General features: G+C 40.2%; 1 protein-coding gene across 1 annotated transcript in view; it reads right to left on the reverse strand.

Annotated features, from left to right (window-relative positions):
• The window catches only part of cadm1a (cell adhesion molecule 1a), a 366432-nt gene that overhangs the window by 87364 nt on the left and 259920 nt on the right, over positions 1 to 19148 (reverse strand). The gene's annotated exons all lie outside the window — the stretch shown is intronic.

A 19148-nucleotide genomic window follows, 5' to 3' on the forward strand; every position in this document is an offset into this window, starting at 1 on the left:
AGATCACGCATTAGCATTCACAAGCTCTCAATTGAGGTTGAGAAGAAACTTATGGATAAAAGCCTTTGTGATTCCCCCTTATACAAAAACCTCCACAGCTTGCCTCCTACATAGTTACAAAAATAACATCACAAATACATCCCTCCCTAGGAGGCTAAAAGGACCGACTCAGGGGTGGAGAGGGGCGAGAAGAGAGAGAAAGTAAAAGAGAGCGAGAAACATCAAATGCTAATTTGCATGCCTCAGTTGTCAAGCACCTCTAAATATCCCTGCCATTTAGGAGACAAGGAGGATGAGGTGGGAAGAGAGAAATTGCATCCTCTGATGCTGACAGATAAGGATAGACAGCTTAACAAACGAGATTCAAATCAGCTCCCCTTGGTGGCCCAAACACGGCCCAAAATAAATGAACCTCACCGCCTTTAATATTCAAGACTGAAGCTCATTTTTCAAAGATGCGCGGAGGTGGGTGGTGGGGTGGGCATCTGGTTATGATAATACGCTAACATACTACAAAATGTATTTCAAGGGATCCACTGAAGGTTACAAGGCAGCGGCAGGGCGTTGCAAGGTGTCTGCTAAGTTCCGTCTAAAGCGAGGCAGAAGTGGAGGGAGTAGGGAGGACTTCAAAGGGTGGCTTGTCTTGTCGGCTGCTTAATTGTTCTTGTGGTGGTAAATAAACAACTCTGACATGTGCTAGAAGGCGGTGAAGGGGGGGTTGGGGGCTTTACTCTACACTAATTAATGGGCAACATAACAAACGTGTGCTGACGCCACCTAGGACATTGTCAGAGGTGCGACTTAAAACACTTGTACTGCACCTCAGTGGGCAGAGGGGTTTTAAAGCTGCAACAGGCAACATTTTTTCACATTAAAGTAATAATAAATTAATAGGATATTTTATAGGCTACATTATCAGTCTGTGTTTGTCTGTGACCATGTGTGTGGGCGTGGCCAGTGGCGAGCTGGTTGTGGCTGTCAAGGTGAGGCTAGTAACAACAACAAAGGAGGAAAGCTGCAAGAAAAGAATGAACAGCAAAGCTGCGTTTGCCGCCTGCTTCTTTAACGCCTGTAGAGGCTTTACAGACGCCTGTTACCTCAGCCTCAGGCTGGATGACAGCTCATCAAGATGAGTGACAAGTGTTGGAGTGGGAACTTGACCAACTGAGGGGGAGGAGGGCGGGACTAACAATACACTCCCTGCCACAAGGGTAAAAGTCTCTTATTGTAACTTTAAGTGAGATACATTTGGTTACAGCCTACAGTCCTGCTGCACTGAAGACAGTTCTTCATAACTGAAATGCACATTATGATGCTATGATAATGGCACCTCAGTGATAGTGGGAGCAATATATAATTGGTAGTCTGAGCTGTGCTTAATGCATTTCCTCTGAGTGCATAAATCTGTCACTTAATTTGGCTTATTCCCATCACAGATGAGACTGTGCATTCCCACATTAACACAACGGCACTATTACCATCCATTCAACCACTAAACAGACAAAGCGACTGACAGCGGAACACCAGAATACATACCAACGGCTGAGAAACTAGACTGTGGAATATACAACATATGTCAATACCAAAAGTCAGAAGCACCATGAAAAACTGAGACGAGCTCAGCCTCTACAAAGACTGTGTTAGTATTCAGCAAAGCTTTGAAGTGCACATCTTTCCAATCTTCCATGCAATATGAGCTACATTGCCTGGAAACTGGAAATAGTAGAAGAATCTACATAAATCTGGGACAGGCAACTCTCCACTGCATGGTCAGAAATAAGAACATTGGTTTATTGCCATCATATTTCTGGGCAAGACAACGGGAGGAAAAACTAGCTGCTGTTAAGCATTATGTAATTGATTATTGAATAACTTAATGAGTGGAGGATTATCGCTCACCGACTGATGAAATACTACTTAAAGGCTGTTTGGGAAAAGGAGATTTCTCTATCCTTCATCCGAGTGACTGCTGAGTGTAATCTAAGGTTGCTCTCTTTACGTTAGGTTTCAGTGTAAAGAATTAAAAACGCTTGCTGATGCCTAACATGAACAGATTTTAATGAAACTCTTTTTGTAAGTAATTCATGGGCTTTCTGAAGCTGTGAGTATTGATCACTCTGGCCTTGGTCAGAGCTGCCTCCAAGCTGGAGAGTTAAAACTGTCCAAAAATCCTCTGCCTCTCCAAAGGGTTTAAGAGAATGAGATATTCTCTTTTGTTGGTTTTTAATATAGTATATATTAACAATATCAGAGGTGTGTTTTCAGATAACATTCTTAATAAGCATTTTAATGATGTAAGTTATGAAGCTATGAGTCACCTTTTTCTTTTATCATATATTGCATACATCTTTATTTTTATATATTCATTTTAATACTGCATAGATTTCAGAACTTTATAAAAATGTCATATTGTGCATATTTTTCATTAATTCTTTTCGGCTCAGTATGCTCTACTGCTGTTACTTTGCACACCTGTAATCCATCTATTTCATACTTTTCATTCACATATTTCTACTTAATATATCCTAGTGTTATAATTGTCGGTTGCATTATGTTTAATACCCCCTATTTGTTTTACACTTATTTATACTGTATTCTATTACTATTTGCTGCGGCAATGACCCAATTTCCCCAACGATTCCTTTCAAGTTTCATCTAATCTTATCTACCTGTGACATTTTCTAAATTTTCAACGGCCAGTAGCATATTTGGCCTACGGGCCACAAAGGTTACAATTCAGCCCTTGGCCATCCATGTCAAAAAGTTGAGGCAGCCGGTCCTAGATTAAAGTTGTCAGACGATGACACTCCAAGACCGCGCTGCACAAAGCTAGCCTCAGGCCCGGATTCACTAAGACTGTAATGGGAGAGAAAATGCCACGTTCCATTTTACCAGGACTAAAAATGGCATGTTTGCATTTGATTCACTGAGAAATGTATGCCTATCAGGCTGAGCCACACACATGCATTTTCACCGTGAAATCAAACCCATTGTACAACCCACATCAGGCAAAGTACAATGGCCCCATTATCTTGATTTTATTCATCTCGCTAGATAAGGCTTTGTTCGATGTTGTTTTGCACATAATAAATATCTTGTACTTGAGATTGAAGGATGAAAAGATTGCTGCAAATATGAAATATTAATCCAGACTCACTCATACTAAATCATCTACTACATGTATCTGTTTCTTTTGGTGGGGGGGGGGGGGGTTCCTACCGTTTATCACTAAGGCATTATTATTATTAGTAGTAGTAGTAGTAGTAGGAGTATTACCTTTTTTTTTTATAAATTCATGCATGGTCCCATCACAGTGAGAGACATGATGCGCCAAGATGTTACATGTACTCAACTTTTTTTTTGTTTTGTTTTGTTTTGCCATGCTGCCATCTGCACTGGTTGTTATCACCAACTTTTTGGAGCTGTTAATTTCCCTCCGACATTTCAAGGGACAAGATGTGTATCCGCGTACATGGTTAGTGAACGGCATACAATGATTTTCTTCTCCTGCTGATAAAAACATGACAACCCTTAGTGAATTGGGCACGAGCGTGTGTGCGTGTGTGTGTGAGAAAGAGAGAGCAAGAGTGTGTGTCTGTTTTCCAATGTCTGATTGCATTCAATCCTGTCTGATTGCGTGTTCTCACAATGTGTGTGAATACGGCTGACCGTGTGTGTGCTTGTGTCATTGACTGCAAGGGTTTATTTCTGAGCAGTGTTCCTGAATGTGGGTGTATGAATATAGCAATATTACCCGAGAGGGCATTCTTTACCGTGTTTATGAGTACAAATCATGCAAGGTAATGATGCAATAGATACAAGGCAGCACTGAAGTACAGCAATGACATACCCATAATCACAGTAAAGAACGCCCTTAAGGGTATTATGGACTTTGTACAATCGTTACCAACTTTTGAGCTGACTGCAAAGTTTTTTTCAAAGTATTGCACATACATACAGTAAGAACAGAAAACAACTGTAAACAAGAAAGAGGCAATACTAGGTTCCAGCGACATGGCAGACATAAATATCAATTGTTATCATGGTTGGAATGCCTCTTTGACCAATCAGATTGCTTGACTCTCACTACCAAAAAGTGGGCCACGGCTGAACTTTTAGCCGTCATCAGCAGTCAAAGGCCAATTAGATTTCCACGCTTCCTTGTTTCTCTACCGGTGTGATTTAGTTTCATGAACAATAGTTCTGTCTGACAAGTGAAAAATGGAAGAGAAATTGATTCCAGCCATTCAAAGCTTCCCAGTTCTTGACAACTTTTATTTCAAAGACTACAAGGATAAACGTCTCAAAAACGACGCTTGGAGAACATTCATTGTTGGGGTCGATGGTAAGCTCTAGCTAGCTACGTTAACTCATCAAAACAATGTAATCTTATGAAAGGCAAGACCAAAGCAGCAAAACATACGGTTGCCCTGTTCAGAACTTTGTAGCCGCAGGCCTCTACATAGATGCAGTCGTAGCCTCTCACACCGCCCACAGTCGGTCAGAATAGAGCGACCCATCAACCAAGTTGCTCACAGTGTGAACGCAGTGTCAGTGCAGTGAGCTGACAACTAGAGGCAGCCAAGAAAAGGTCAGAATCATTGTATGACCTGTCCACCTCACACAGTGGAATCCCTTGAGTGGTTTTAGAGGAGACAATTTGAGTAAGTCCTATCATGACAAGTATACGGGCAACTGCCAAATTATAGAAACAGTAAATGATGAATACAGTGTGCATTGAAGGAATGTAAGTGCATGCATTTTCCTGGCATGGCTAGGGTCCATTCAACCTTTCAGACGGGAGTTTTAAGGACATTTTAGGTAGATTGTCCTGTTGGTCAAGTTAGCTGTTAAGTGATGAGAATAGAGACACCAATATTATCCATGTTCCATGGCATACACTGTGTTGAGTGATAGTAGTCTCCATGCTAACACTTTAGCATATGCTATGTTACTTTAGTATATACTATGTTGAGTGATAGTAGTCTCCATGCTAACACTTTAGCATACACTACGTTGAATGATAGTAGTCTCGATGCTAACACTTTAGCATATACTATGTTGACTGATCACTATGTTGAGTGATAGTAGTCTCACTTTAGCATACACTATGTTGCGTGATAAAAGGCTCCATGCTAACACTTTAGCATAAACTATGTTGAATAATAGTAGCCCTTTCAGTAATAAAAAGTTGTCAGCGGTTTTTATTACATGGCCTATAGATTTATATATTTTAAAGCACCAAACACAAGAGGTATCACATCCCTCTTGCCATTGCTCCAGAGTTCCAGACACTTGTAGATTATATGCCAAGGTGCAACAAAGCTGATCTGATGGTGTAATGCTCTAATAAAACACTTTATATTAGTATTTTCTCATGTTTTTGCAGATTACACAGTACAAATGTAGCTATTGGATAAGTCTCACTTTTACTGCATGGTTACTGAAATAATTCCCCCAAGAGGAAATGTTTGAAAATATGAAAGTGTTCGTAGAATTTTGTGTTATTATTAGCCTATTAAACTCATTTGGTTCTACGGTATAATGTTCAAGAAAGAATGGTCTGCAGTGTAGAAATGATTTAAATGAAAAAAATCCATTTTGGTTTCCATTCTTAGCACAGACAGCTTTGCTCAAGAGTGACAAATGCCCTTCCCTTAGCAGCAGATAGCGGTGAATATTCTACTTTGGCTCTACTTGACCTCAGCACCGTTTTTGATGCTATTGATCACAGCACTTAATTGAATGTCTCACAGATTGTGTGGGAATTACAGGAGGTTCTCTTAATTGCTTTGTGTCATATCACTAAATTAGTTTTCTGTCACCTTACTTTGTGTATTTTTTGTGTATTATTATTTTTTTTTATAATTTATGTTTCATTGCTATGCTACCTTTGAAACTATGTCATAAGTATTACCTTAATTAAGATTAAGCTTTGCAGATATTAAATGTTGGGTGGAACTTCAGTTGAACACAGTAACTTTGTTTTATCTGAGCGAGTACTTTATAACAGCTTCATGGCATATTCATGAATACTGAGTAAATTCAATGTCACTTTCAGCTTTTATTATGTGTTCATATCATAATTAATGTCTGCCATAAGGCATTTTATGACATTTTGAATTGTTTTGAAAACTACATTTTTTTCTCTTTAACTTCCAGATGAGTGACAAAAATAGTATCAGTTTCACATATTTACATATTAAAGTTTGTACACCCGCATAGCACAAAATGACCATAATATATCTATGCGGGCTGATAGGGTCAACTCAATTACTTGGCCAAGTGCTGAGATTTCTGGATTTCAAACCTCTCTTTCCCTCACTTAGGAACAACAAGTGTAGTAGTGTAGCAAGTGAAACTACATTGACTTTAAAAACTCCACCTGTTAACTTCAAAATGCTGTGGTAGCATAGTGTTGTTGGAACAAAGAGAATCGCTGAACAAAATATTTAATTCATGTATTCACACAGCTACTATAGTTCTAAAATCAGCAAGCTATTTCCTGGTATGTGGATGTAGAGCGCATTAGCCTCCAGTTGGTTGATGCTCCAATTGGTTTGATTTCTACCGTACTGCCTGGATTTCCCTTATGCTGGGCACTGCACATTGCAAAAACCATTAAAGCAAAAACTCCCACCCATTGGCATTTCAAGACACTAACAGAGACCTGCTGATATTGTTGCAGTTCCTATTGGTCACCAATAGAGATCCATAAAAGTCATAGATTACTTAATGCACCATTTAGTGTGCTGTTGGGTTAGAGCAGCGTTTCTCAAAGTGTGTGGCGCGCCCCCCCCTGGGGGGCACAGAGGCATGACAGGGAGGGCGCGCGTGAGCGGGGGGAAAAATGTACTGCGGAACTAATGTTTTGACGTCGGAATCTTTTTCACGGCGGAACAATAAACAAACCGTGCTTGCACGTTAGCAATGGTGTTCATTCAGACAGTCTGTAGGTTTACAGAATGGAGAGATATTTGACAGGGACAAAAAGAAAAACAGGCAATGCTTCCAAGACAAACAAGACAAAGTGCGACGGTAATCAACCAAAAACCAAGTCAAGAAAATATGACGAAGCCTATCTTGCTCTTTATTGTTATCGTTCTAGCAAAGTGATTGCAAATTTTATTTGATTTTTCTCTGTTTTTGAAAAAGCACACAGACTGATGGAGCAATCTAGTGACAAATGTCACAAAAAGTGGTTTGATAAAGTTGAAGTGGAAGTTGCTTTTTTTATTTGCACAACATAAATTACTGAAAGAAAGGTGAAAGGAATGTTCATGATCTTGATGTTATTTCAATAAAGTTAAACTTGGCCCATTTTGTGACCATTTTGTTGGGGCGGGGGGCATGAAAATGTTTCTTCCTCCAAAGGGGGGCATGACAGAAAAAGTTTGAGAACCACTGGGTTAGAGTTAGCCTTAGGCCATCATCAGAGTAAAGTGAGCACTATACCAAACACACAGGACCACTGCACAGCTGGATACAATGGGTTCATTAGTCCAGTTAACCAATCACAGCATAGTCTTTTGAATCTGCTGTTGGTTACTGTTGGTTAGAAATAGTAGGCTACACACAATACCACAAACTACAACATTACATTAGGTATTTTTAGAGAAGGTCTAAATATTTATCCAAATAATCACAACATCATCTTTCGAATCATTAATATTGGTTACAGATACCATACATCAATATAAAAGTCTACAATATTAAATTGAGTATTTTGGGAGAAGGTCAAGATGTTTATCTAAATAACCAATCACAACATTATTTTTCGAAGCATTAATATTGGTTACAGATACCATCCATAAATATAAAAAGTCAAATTGTAATGTAAAATATTATGCTGTTTATGAAGTGCCCTCCAGAATTGTTGGCACCCTTGGTTAAAGTTGGCCTAGAAGGTTGTAAAATATTGAATAACACAATAAAGTTTATTCTTAGCCCAGATTTTTTGTTTTTTAAAAAAGTGTATTCCATCATTCAAAGGCAATTGTTAAAAAATGGTCAATTTCCAACATTTGATAACTTTTTATGGCAAAATTATTCACAGTTTTGGCATCGTTTGTTACAAAGCTAAAGATTGTCCTAAATTGGTTACATGGCAAATTGATTTAGATTAATATATAACTGCTTCATGTATTACCCACAGATCATGAGATGCGTGGTTTATTCCTTTAAGAAGCCTTTGCTGCAGCCTCTTGCTTTTGAATAGATCTTGGTTGGCATCATGTATACAACAGTTTGGCTATTGTATGTAGTCCACTCACACTCTGACATATCAAAGTATCGAGTATCGACTTGGAGGGAGCAAAATCCCAGTTGTCTTTTTCCCTGCCACTTTTGCCTTGATAAAGACTGTAAGTCAAAACGCATAGGCGCAGCCCATAAATAAATGGCTTTTTAACTTTTCCAAAAAAGTGTGCCTTGGACTTTTGTTTTGTGGAGATCAACCTTCTTGACACCAATGAGCTTTACTGACTTTTTCCCTGAATCCACTATGCCTAAAAATGCATATCAGACACTTTAGAGTGCAATTTGTCCTCAAGAAGTCATATAAAAAAATAAGCAGAAGAAATCTTACTCCAAAATGTGCCATAGTTAACTTTTTACTTTTTAACATTTAATGCAAAGTGGTATTAAGGATTCAGTGCTAACATTCTCCCTTCCAATGTCAATGGTTTGATATTGCATTATTCAACCATGTAATCTATAATAGACCAAAGCTAAACCTGGTGATACCAGAAAAACTGATTGAGATTCATTCAGATGTAAGACAATGCATCTGACTGAATCTTAAATGCATTGCCTTGCTTTAAAGAGCATGCCGAAGTAATAAACAAAGGCCTCTATTTCTGTGAGGGCGCATGGCGGGGCTTTGTGCCGGCAAAGTGGCATTTTCATCAGGCACACACCGTTTTTCTCGCCTGTGCCCGTTTGGTATTTCGGTGACTCACCATGAACTTGACTGCAGCAAATCGAGAGAAGAGGCGCAGTAGGCGGTGTGTCAGTGGCGATCAAGCAGCGCAGTGCGATTTCGGTATCAAGGTTGCGCCTGCGTCACCCACCTGCTCAGACTGTCAAAAGTGCACGGTGCAAAGTGCCGTTGTGTTCTGTGCTATTTTCTTGCCTTCATCAAGCGATGCGCACATGAACAGATTGTATTCAAAAGCTTGCAAAGCCTTTTTGTGGATGATATGTTGGCCAAATTGACTTTTGACAGTTTTGATTGTCATCCAACAGAGAACTGTCATCATGCACCATGACGCATGGTTTGTGAATTGTGGAGGCAGCCACATCCTCTATAGATGTCAGGGACTGACTGGTATATTCCCCTCCTGTAGCCAAACTACCCCTGCGGTTTGCCACCAACTTCTGTTTGGCTCTTCGCCTGATATCACTGAACCATTGCCTGCATTGGGCAACGGTTCTCCTAGGACCAGAGCAACACAGTAACAAAAGGTGTTACATCCTCCCAAGATAATTTAACATCATCTGCCCTTGGTGGCTTATTTAAGGTGCTCTGTATTCGCTCGTGGCGGTTCTGCACCTCCCACACAAGGACATCAGTTTCCTCTTGGGAGAAGCCTTTGTGGCAGATCCGCTTTAAACTGTTCTCTACATCACAAAGCGGTCAGTGCGCTGTGGCGCAGAGCGCCCTGCTTTAAAAGCGAAGGAAAAGAGGTGATCTGACTGGTCATGGCTGACGTCAGCCCCTACCACACCCACTGATGACCCAATGTATTTGTCCTGATACAACATTGTTTCCAACTGTGCTGGAGGTGCACCGCACGCCTCTGGCCATAACATGAACAAAGATCAGTCACCACGCCCTGTGCGCTCGCGGTGTGCGCGTTTGACTACCCTTTGCGCCTTTGCTACCCTATCCATGAAAATAGAGCCCAAAGAGTCTAGAGATCTAGATGAGTCATGGTTAAGGCTGCTATTAGATTCCACTATATGACAAATTATGAAGGACTTTGCTTTTTGTAGAATAAGGTTTACCACACATTTTTCTGAACAATTGCCTCCAGAAAATAGAACATGATTTCACAAATTTTCTGAGCACAGAACACAGATTACATATTTACAAAGTGTCGACAGTTTAAACAAATTAAATCCTGTATCTAAGTACATATTAAAGAGGTAGAAGTGGTAGAATTCTTAACATCTTGGGTATAAGACATGGATGCATCTTCTCAGTAGAAGTTAATGATGGACTTGCATGTTCGTACGTCAATAACACGCTACATTTTAAGTGAGGTTACTTTCTGTCAAGTCTCAAAATGGAATATGAAATGATCCGCATGTATTTTCTATAGTCAAATTTGCCTCATCTTGATCAAGAATGACAATAATTAGAGGGCACTGTATGTAAAATAACATCAATAAATCCATAAATTACCGCCCCTCCCCCTCACACTCTCTCTCTCTCTACCACTGCTGCTTGGTGGAATAGTGGATGTGTGACATGTTATGTAAGAATCAGGTACCAAGAGCTTTTGTAGGGTGTTACATGCTTGCAGTAAGAGTGGCTTTTGTGCTGCCACTGCTACGCTGTATGAACTGCCTTTATCTCATCGCTGAGCTTGTATTTGGCGTAAAGCAAATTTCAACCCTTACTATAGTGATTGAAATAATCTCTCTATAAAGGATTTCAAAGCCCTCAGTGGTGGGTGTAAGCGTGTCGCTATATTGTAGCATGTTTGTGATAATACACAAAGAATACAAGGCAGCGCTCCTATTTTCTTTTTACATTGCCTCAAAAAAATCAATGGGACTTCTGTGCTGTATTCTTCATTTGTGCATTTGAATAATTATATCCCATGTCAACATATATGTATTGTATTTGCTGTGGGTGATTCTACCCACCAAGATTTGCTTTTAGTTTTTTAGTTAGTTAACATTTTTTGGAGGCAGAGCTGCTGTGCAGGCAGAAATAATCTCATTGGTTGAGTTAAACCTCAGTGTGTTTTAGAGTGGATTTTTCCTTTAATCTCAACAAGCTGATTTCATTAAATTTGGTACATGCTCCAGCATTAGTCGGAATCTAAAGGAGGGTCTTTGAGACAATTATATAATAATTATTTATGGATATGCTACCGCTGTTATGAAGCTGATATTTGGGTGTTGCTGATTTGTTACTGACTGGATTTCAGGTCAAATGCAACATACATTCCATCAGGTAACATCAAGACAATTATGCTCTCTCCAGTCTCTCCACTGGCTATTCTACTGAACAAATTACAAGTGCTGTCTTCAACTGCAAAATGGCATCACTTTGTCTTTGCTCTCACTTTGCATTTCTTTTCCCTGGTAGTATAGAGAAAACGGATAGGTCACCACATAAGTTCATGTTGTAATTTCAGGGAAATTACAAGCGAGGGATAGGTTAATGATCCGCTGTGTAGCTCCAATAAACTGATAGAACATTCTACTTTTCCATGGAAGTCTTAGGGAAGCAGATGCTGCTTCAGCGGCATTTTCACAGATCAATTTACATGCACTCCGGCTCACAGAAAGCCACTTTACATCACCAGTACATGTCTGAAATACAGAGGATGCAACTGCAGTTGTGAAAGCGCTGCGCTGAAGCCTCCTGATACGTGCGGATCATTTCATATTCCATTTTGAGACTTGACAGAAAGTAACCTCACTTAAAATGTAGCTTGTTATTAACATATGAACATGGAAGTCCATCATTAACTTCTGCTGAGAAGATGCATCCATGTCTTACACCCAAGATGCTAAAAATATTACCTCTCCTACCTCTTTAATTTGTACTTAGATATCAATATGAATTTAATTAACCTTGAATTAATTTAACAATACTATCAATACTATGTGAATACATCAAAAGGACTATAAAAAGGACTATATTTGACCATTTAATCAACCATAATTAAACTGTACCTGACTGAATATTTTCTTTGAATTAAATACAAAAATCAAATATATTTTCCCACACTTGCAGTCATGATTTGACACTTCTGCCATACGTGTCAGCAAAGGATTATTATTATTATTATTTTTATTATTGTTATTGATATTATTATTTGAAATGACATTATCTTTCTTGCTGAAGAAAAGAAAAGCAACACTTGAGTTTTGATGCTGTATTTCAGAAGCAATGCTGCCTAGATATTTCAGGTAAAACAGGTATTGGTTTTACCCTCTCTCTTGAAATTTAAAATTTAATCTTAAAACCCAATTTGTCAAGGTGAATAATATTCCCCATGTATCTCGTCTTATCTGACGAACATAAAGTACGCATGTGACTTAAGTCAGCCAAAACTAAATCTGAGTCATCGTTTAATGTAAATTCTGCAGTTGTATGTATGACATCTGGCAGTTAAAAACAACTTCAATCATTTTTTTTTTATGTTGCTGAAAAGCAATTTTGCTGATACTGGGCTTGAACTCTGCACCTTCGCTGGTGGTGGCACTAGCTAACTATTGATTTTCATTCTGTAGGCTTACTTCCTGCAGTTTACTTGTGAACTTCACCACAGACACCACAATTTGGGTCATCACTGAAGAAAGAGTTTAGATGAACAAATGCCACCCACATTTTTGTGTCTGCGAAATGGAAAAGTTTCCTGAAGAAATACTTTAGATGAAAGAATGTCACCAACATTTTTGTGTTGCGAGATGGAACAGCTTTCTGTGTTATCATTCTGAAATTAAACGATTAATTTGATTCATCCCTTGATTTCATCATTGTGGAATATTAATGCATTACAGATTTCAGAACCAATGTACAATTGATAGTTTGTTTATAATCAAGTAATATCTAATGTACTAGAATAGGTAGGAGTCAGCCAGGGGTGCAGGAAATGAAGTCGTCTAGAGTTAGACTGATATATTGGTTTGCAAATATATCAGACCAATATTGGCCATTTATTAAAACATATCACATTTCTATATGATTCAAATTGCTTGTGGAAGCATTTTGCTAGCTAGAACAACATTCATTTGAAGTTCCCTGATTTCCCGATAAGGCATTTTACAACATTAGATTGTTTCATTTTTCATTTCATTTTGGCTATCATTTGTTGGACTTGTAATGTTAGTATAGTACGCCTTGCTATGTTACCGGTAACGTTAGCTGTTAAGTTGTTAGTTGTTAATTCGCCAAGTCACTCATACCTGGTAAGCATGAAACAAGCGCTGAGCTAGTTTTCGCTTGTTTTACTCTAGTCTGTAAAACCTGCAGTGAAATCTGCCTCACCCTGCCTTAAGCTGCTGCTAACCCACCTAAAACAATCTTAGTAATATGGTTTTCAATGGAGAGTTTTAGTGAAGTCTACACTCAAGTTCAATCAGGAAGACTACCTAAAACCATCCACCCTCTCTCTAGTTTCATTCATGCTTTCTCTTTACCCAGAGTTGGCAAACACTTTCCCTCTTTTTCCAGGGAACCAATCAGAGTTAGCTGTCACCTTCCCTCTCTTTTTCAGAGAGCCAATCGTCTAAGTGGCCGGGAGTATATACACGTCACCTGTATGCTGTTGTGCTACTCACAGAACTATGCTGTACGCTGCTGTCAGTCCAGTTGCTGTGCTTAACTTCGCCGCTCCTCCACCCCATCAGGGGGGCGGGGCTTCCTAATTCCTACATCCATCCACGGATGTACTCCTAACTTCATGAACGGGAGGAGTTTCACCATTTATGCCGAAGTTTGCAACATGTTTCGCTTCTGAATAAATTTTGCATTTGAGCATTCAACCTAGTCTCTCCCGATTGAAGTGTCCTGTGATCTAAATGCTGTTGCAGAGGCTTTTCTACTCTTCCAAGAATATTGTTTTTCTGGAAAAAAACGAATCCTTTTCATTTTTTGAGCTGTCTTTTTGAAAACTGTCTAATTTAAAGATATTCAGTATCACCACAAAATATCAGCTATCGACAGCTCAACCGAAGTATCGGTATCGGCCTTCAAAAACCCATATCAGTCTATAATTAATTAACCCCCCCAACCCCACTCCCAACCCCCACCCACCCTTCAAGCTACGTTGCACTGTCAGGGTGCGTTCACTGTTCATATAGAGGGCAGTTTCATAAACCGGGGATGTGCTGCTTTCCATATGATTCCCACAAATTAACATAGAGATCAGGCTTGCCTTGCTCCCTCCTCTCTCCCTTCCTCCTTCCCTTCATCCCCCGGCTTTGCTCAGAGGAGACGGAGGGGAGGTATTGTGCCAGATTCAAATAAAGAAACAGAGAAGTAAACAGAGGAGCGGCGAGGGAGAGAGGGAGGGATGGAAAGCGGCTGCTGGTTGGTGTCGCTAATGGCGAGGAAAATGGAGGGTCATGTGGGAGCCATGGCTGGATGGAGAGAGAGAGAGAGAGAGAGAACGAGAGGGAGTTGGTGTAGTATAAAGAGTCAAGATCACTTGAGTGGTGGGCGGATGCTCTGTGTGTGTGTGTGTGTGTGTGTATTGGTGAATGTGAGTGTGTGTCATCCTGGTGTGTCGGTGTGTGTGTGTTTTATATGTATGCTCTCAAGTCGTGTGCGTTGACACGTGTTTATATCACACGGTGGTGGTACATGCATTTACTTGTGCGAGTCAAACCAGGTTATCTGTGTGTGTGTGTGTGTGTGTGTGAGAGAGAGAGAGTGTGTGTGTGTAGGAGGGGAGGGGGTGGCAGCCAAGTGATTAATGCGTCAGAGAGGCAGCTGTGGTCTGGGCTCACTCATTTGGAAATCTCTTTCAGGGAGGAAAGAGAGAAAGAGAGAGAGAGGGGAAGGGATGGAGAGAAGGAAGGAGAGAGAGAGAGAGAAAGAGACAGAGAGAGAGAGAGAGAGAGAGAGAGAGAGAGATGCTTCTACATCCCCTGTCAGATAAACAAAAGCGAGCTGAAAGCCTGCACAAGGGCTGAACGAGGCAGCGAAGGAGAGATGGTGAGAGAGAGAGAAAGAGAGAGAGAATAAGGGAGGGAGATGGAGGGCACTGCAGCATCCCCCTGTCCTCTCTCATATCCACACTCTAGTGTCTACCTCTGCTTACTGTGGGCATCATTGTGTGTTCAAATGCAGTATACTTTGTGAACTTGCTGCCTGGTGTATGTGTACCTGCAAAGCAACGACCAGTCCAGTAGTTTCACTGCATGTCATTTCCCATATTATTCAGTTTTCCTGATTTTGGTTTCAAATATATTCTGGTTCAGGATAAGAAAAATGTTCTTCATGATGGTTTGCGAATAAATGTAGCTTGGTTAAAAGTTGAATTGAATTAGTTAAATTGAATAAATTTGAAGGCTAAGTCCTCACAATACTTGACCTTGACTGGCCGACATCAGCCCCTCTCATTCAAATGAGGTAAGCCTGCTGAGTGGAGGCTTTCCAGTGCCGCAAACTGGCCTGATTGGACGGATTTCAGTCATTCTTTAGTGAGGAGAGTCAATCAGGACCGAGTCCAGCTGTGATGCGTTTCCTGGAGTTAGTGTGAAACTGCCTGTAAAAATGGATGGATTTTTGAAAATGCAATAACTTTAAAGTGAGCCACTCAAACAAAATCAAATTCTCTTTACGTCCCGACAGCTATCAATAAATCAAATGCTCTGAGAAAAAATCTGGTCTCTGTGGCTGTCCCAGGCCCTGTAATCAGCCACTCCAAAATCTCAGGGAACCTTAACTGAACCTTAACAACCAATCAGGCAACAAATGTATTTTTTCTGGTGAAGTTTTTAGTTACAACTAGATTGAGCTAGCAGAACTGTGTTTTTTGAGTAAAAGATTTGGAATTAAGTTTGGCCAATGCTAAGGAGTCGGTGCTCTCTCTCCAGTGTAGAGTGTATCTCGCTCGACCAACGTTTGTAACACAATGTGTGTTTGTAACCATAACGACTATTCTATGCTGGCACAAATTTTTTTGCTGGCTTACATCTAGACTGAGCTAGCAGAGCTGTGTTTTGCGAAAAAGATTTGGAATTCATTAAGGTTGTCCCTCTCAGTTGACAGGCATTGCTCATTTCTTTCTTTATTTAAAAATATTATGTTTATCGCAAAAGTTTAAGATTTTTTTTTCTCGGAAATACCCCACAAAATAGAAATACTAGTACTAGTATACTATACTATAGAGATACAAATGATATCAAAAAATCCTCCTGTAAATTACCAGCTACACTACATGGACACCTGCTCATCAAACATCTCACTGTAAAATAATGGGCTTTAATCTGGAGTTGATCCCCACTTTGCAGCTATAACAGCCTCCACTCTTCCGGGAAGGCTTTCCACTGGATGGTGGAACATTGCTGCAGGATTTGCTTCCATTCAGCCACAAGAGCATTAGTGAGGCCGGGCACTGATGTTGGGTGATGAGGCCCGGCTCGCAGTTGACGTTCCAATTCATCCCAAAGGTGTTCGATAGGGTTGAGTTCGGGCTCTGTGCAGACTAGTCAAGTTCTTCTACACCGATCTCTGATCTCGCTTTGTTCACGGGGGCATTGTCATGCTGAAACAGGGAAGGGCCTTCCCTAAATTTTTCCAACAAAGTTGGAAGCACACAATCATTTAGAATGTCATTGTATGCTGTAGTGTTAAGATTTCCCTTCACTGGAACTAAGGGGCCTATCCCAAACCATGAAAACCAGCCCAGGCCATTATTCCTCCTCCATCAAACTTTACAGTTGGCACTGTGTATTCGGACAGTTAGTGTTCTCCTAGCATCCGCCAAACCCAGATTCGTCACACTTCACCAGATGGTGAAGCATGATTCATCACCAGAAAACATGTTTCCACTGCTCCAGAGTCCAGTGACTGCTCCAGCCAACACTTGGCATTGCATATGGTGATCTTAGGCTTGTGTACGGCTGCTCGCCCATGGAAACCCATTCCATGAAGCTCCCTACGAACAGTTCTTGTGCTGATGTTGCTTCCAGAGGCAGTTTGGAACTAGGTAGTGAGTGTCGCAACCGAGGACAGACGATTTGTACGCGCTACGCGCTTCAGCACTTGATAGTCCCATTCTGTGAGCTTGTGTGGCCGACCAATTCACGCCTGAGCTGTTGTTGCTCCTAGACATTTCCACTTCACAATAACAGCACTTACAGTGAGGCAGTTCTAGCAGGGCAGAAATTTGACTAACTGTTGGCATCCTAGGATGGTGTCACGTTGAAAGTCACTGAACTCTTCTGGCCCATGCTACTGCCAATGTTTGTCTATGGTGATTGCATGGCTGTGTGCTTGGTTTTCTACCTGTCAGCAATGTGTGTGGCTAAAATGGCCAAATCCACTAATTAGAAGGAGTGTCCACATATTTTTGGCAATGCAGTGTATTTTAGTTAAAGACATACTTTTTTGGCAGTGGGTGAATACGCCTGCAACCAAAACCACTGCTGAATCCTTTTATATCTAAAACCCACACTGGCTACAGTAGCAGTCCTGACCTCTGGAGTTCTGGACAGAGCGAGTATGTGAGCTGGCAGCTAGCTACCATTGTTAGCGTAGCTTCTTTGTAGTAGAAAAGCTGATAGCTAAGCCAACCGGCACCTACCTGTCCAACAGAAAACAGACCAACTCTGCGTCGCTCTTCATGCCCATCCTCTCCTTCACTACTCGCCAACGGGTGAAAGCCAACAGATTCACTCTAGTTTTGGAACGACCCTTGTCTGCTTGGTGTTTTGCCTCGCTGTACTTTTTTACTGGCTTTTACTGTTCTGGCAACCGCAAGTTGTGTTTACAAGCCACAAGCAGCAAAATCCTACTCAGTATGCAGCAGATCAAATTTGGTGGCAAAATCTACAAGTTGACAAAATGTTTTGCATATCATTTTGTGCTTGATGTACTTGTCACAGCTGACATAAAAATGTATGAATTAACTACTTATAGCTGTTTTTTTTTATAATTGTTTTTATATTTTATGAAACTACAGTAGTTATACAACCAATATATACAGTATATATAACATCGCAAAATCGACCAATCTAGCCAAAATGTCCATTTTCACCTGTGGTGCCTTGTCATAATTGTGAAGGCTGTACTAGTTTGATGTTGTACCTGCCTTTCATTTTTCTCTTTCTCCTTTTTTTTCTTTATTTTATTGTATGTGATGTTGTATGTTCACCTAGTAAAATAAAGGTTGAATAAACAAATAAAATAAACTCTAAATCTTTCTCTCTATCTATCTCTGCAAACGTGTGCATTTTTTTGTAAGTGTAGCCTTGTTTGCTAATGAGCCGTGTTTGTTGTATGTTAGCTAGGTAGGTATTTTTTTTTTCTATTATTTTAATTATTTAGAGATTTTTGTTTTTACACCATGCAAGTGAAGCTGCTAAAAAAAACAAAAAAAACACCAAAAAAATCTGTAATCTGTAATCTAGACGTGGAATTTCCATTTTTCTCCAGTCATAAACAATGGAGGCATTAGTGGAATCTACAGTAGAAAGTTTTGCATTGCTAAATCAGGAAGTGATGAATTGTAAAATCTTGACCTTACACAATTGTATCTGGAGCCCCGGTAATTTCAAGGAATTTCATTATCCTGTCTGAATGCGTTTTACAAAAAGCAGAAGTTGGTAGGTAATTCATTCATTACATGAGGTCCCCATTTAATACTAGTCCTGTGTGGTTTACAAAGCTAAATGAGATGTATTTTAAATTTCAACCACTCTGTTGTTGAGATTCGATAAGGTGAAAGATTCATCAAATTAATTCAATGTGCACAAAGCACACTGGATGAAGGTTAGGTGGAAAACAAGAGTCAAACAGAGCCAAACAAAACCAAGAGCTATTAAATGAACAAGCTGCATCCTCAGCTCTCAGCTCAGCTATAAGTATATCATGTATTGACAGATGTAGATTACAATGTATTGGACTGGGGACTATTGACATTGCAATAGCACAGACACATTGTTGTGGTTGAAAAATGTTCTTGGTACAGTGAGAGATGACCTTGCCGCAGTGGGCTGCCATAGTTGAATACATACAGTGGAAACACAGATACAGCTTCACTAGCTTGAGAAATTGAACATGTGTTATAAAAGCAAAGCACACAGGATGACAAGCAAACAACGTATGCATGTGATTGATTTTGTCGTTAGTCTGAGCTGTACACTGTGTGTGTATGTGTGTGGGTGTGTGTGTGTGCGCGCGCGCATGGATCTGTTTGTGTGTGTTTAAAGAGTCTCTCTGAGCACACATG

Source organism: Centroberyx gerrardi, chromosome 11 (assembly GCF_048128805.1).
Source record: "Centroberyx gerrardi isolate f3 chromosome 11, fCenGer3.hap1.cur.20231027, whole genome shotgun sequence".
Lineage (NCBI taxonomy): Eukaryota > Metazoa > Chordata > Actinopteri > Beryciformes > Berycidae > Centroberyx > Centroberyx gerrardi.